Here is a 2,500-nt window from a genome sequence, read left to right as displayed (position 1 = left end):
TTAGGGTCTTCCAGGGTTACATTGTGCTAATTCTAGTTTTTCATGAGTAAGTTGTACAAACATTTACTTCTTGAACCACGTCGACAACATTTTCTTTCCCAGTGTAGTCTGTCCTTGGCTTGTTTCTAATGTAGTGTATATTCTAATCTAGTTTATATATTATGACTACTTGGTTAAATTTTTTTGCTTGCTATTAAACCTTCACTTATTAATGCATGGCTCTTGTTATTATTATTATTATTATTATTATTATTATTATTATTATTAGTTATTATGGTGACGGTGGTGGTGGTAGCATGTAATATACACTAACAACAACAACAACAACAACACCTACAACAACATCCACAACAACTACAACATTAACAGCAAGAACAACAACAACAATAAGAAAAAGGAGAGAAGGAGATAGGATAAAGATACAAAGATGAAGAAGATGAAGAAGAAGATGAAGACGAAGAAGAAGAGAAAGAAGATAAAAAGAAAGGGAACAAGAAGGAAAAAAAGAGGAAGAAGAAGAAGAAAAGAAGAAGAGAAAAAAACAAGAGGAAAAAGAAAAAGAACGAGAAGAATAGGAAGAAAAAAGAAAAAGGAAAAAGAAAAAAAGAAAAAAGATGAAGAAAAGAAGAAAAAGAAGAAAATAAAACAAGAACAAGCAAGAAATACAAAATAAAAGAAGAAAGAAGAAAACAAAGAAAACACACGAACGAAGAACAGGATATAAGACACACACACACACACACACACACACACACACACACACACACACACACGTCTCTTCCTTGCACTAATCTTGACTACTGATTGATTGCTTATATATTAGTACGAGTGTGTGTGTGTGTGTGTGTGTGTGTGTGTGTGTGTGTGTGTGTGTTCCTCCTCATTTTGTTGTTGTTGTTCATTTTATTTGTTACTTGCTTCTTCTTCTTCTTCTTCTTCTTCTTCTTCTTCTTTTTCTTTTTCTTTTTCTTCTTCTTCTTCTTCCATTTCTTCTCGTCACGACTTTTCCTTCAGATTCTTTTTATTCTTTTTCTTTCTGTCAACCTATATTCTTTTCTTCTTCCTCTTCCTCCTCCTCCTCCTCCTCCTCCTCCTCCTCCTCCTCCTCCTCCTCCTCCTCCTCCTTCTCATCCTCATCATAATCATTTTCCATTATTTTTTTCGTGTCTTCATCGTCCTTGCATCCATCTCTCTCTCTCTCTCTCTCTCTCTCTCTCTCTCTCTCTCTCTCTCTCTCTCTCTCTCTCTCTCTCTCTCCCATTTTTCCTTTTCTTTCCTAATATCCTTCCCTAAATCTTGCCTTCTTTCACTATTCACCCCACACACACACACACACACACACACACACACTCGGTAGCTCAGTGGTTAGAGCGCTGGCTTCACAAGCCAGAGGAACGGGGTTCGATTCCCCGGCCGGGTGGAGATATTTGTGTGTGTCTGCTTTGACGTGTAGGTGGTGTTCACCTAGCAGTGAGTAGGTACGGGATGTAAATCGAGGAGTTGTGACCTTGTTGTCCCGGTGTGTGGTGTGTGCCTGGTCTCAGGCCTAGCCCAAGATCGGAAATAATGAGCTCTGAGCTCGCTCCGTAGGGGAACGTCTGGCTGTCTCGTTAGAGACTGCAGCAGATCAAACAGTGAAACACACACACACACTCACTAACCTAACGTAACACACACACACACACTAACCTAACCTAACTTAACGTAACCTAACCTAACCTAACCTAACACACACACACACTTTTGCAGAACTGTTCCAAAAAGTGTTAGAATTCTGCGAGTTTGGGAAGGCTGTTAGAATCTGGCTTGGCGTGAATCCCTATGTGTTGGTGTCAGAGGCCAGGAGTGCTGAGGTAAGGTAGCAGGAGTAGTAGTAGTAGTAGTAGTGGTAGTAGTAGTAGTGGTAGTGGTAGTGGTAGTGGTGGTGGTGGTGTTTTTGTGGTTTTCTTTCTTTCTCTTTCTTTTTCTTTCTTTTTTTTCTGTTCTCTCTCTCTCTCTCTCTCTCTCTCTCTCTCTCTCTCTCTCTCTCTCTCTCTCTCTCTCTCTCTCTCTCTCTCTCTCTCTCTCTCTCTCCTCGTGTCAAGGGAAAGATAATATGATGGTAATAAATATGATAATACAGACAAACAAAAAATTAGAGAGAGAGAGAGAGAGAGAGAGAGAGAGAGAGAGAGAGAGAGATTGGCTTTTTTGGGGGGTTTGTTTGTTTGTTTGTTTATTTTAAGTCAGGTTTTTATCGCTTCCTGTTTCTTTCTTTTTTTTTTTGTTTATTCTTCCTTTTTCATGTTTTTCATCAGTTTTTCCTTTTTCTCTTTTTATTTTTCTCTTTCTTTTTCTTTCTTCGCTTCCTTCGTTTTTTTTTCATTCTTCATATTTTTCCTTATTTTTGTCATTTATCTATTTTTTTTCATCCCCCGTGTGTGTGTGTGTGTGTGTGTGTGTGTGTGTGTGTGTGTGTGTGTGTGTGTGTGTGTACGTGCTTATCTAGAGTGGGTTATAT

The 2,500-nt window shown here is 38.7% G+C and overlaps 1 protein-coding gene across 1 annotated transcript in view; it reads left to right on the top strand.

Annotated features, from left to right (window-relative positions):
- LOC123514168 (cytochrome P450 4c3-like) overlaps positions 1 to 2,500 on the top strand; it is a 37,191-nt gene that overhangs the window by 12,439 nt on the left and 22,252 nt on the right.

Source organism: Portunus trituberculatus, chromosome 5, assembly GCF_017591435.1.
Source record: "Portunus trituberculatus isolate SZX2019 chromosome 5, ASM1759143v1, whole genome shotgun sequence".
Classification (NCBI taxonomy): domain Eukaryota; kingdom Metazoa; phylum Arthropoda; class Malacostraca; order Decapoda; family Portunidae; genus Portunus; species Portunus trituberculatus.
The sequence above is the reverse complement of the archived record's forward strand: the minus strand, read 5'-3'. Positions and strand labels throughout refer to the sequence as shown.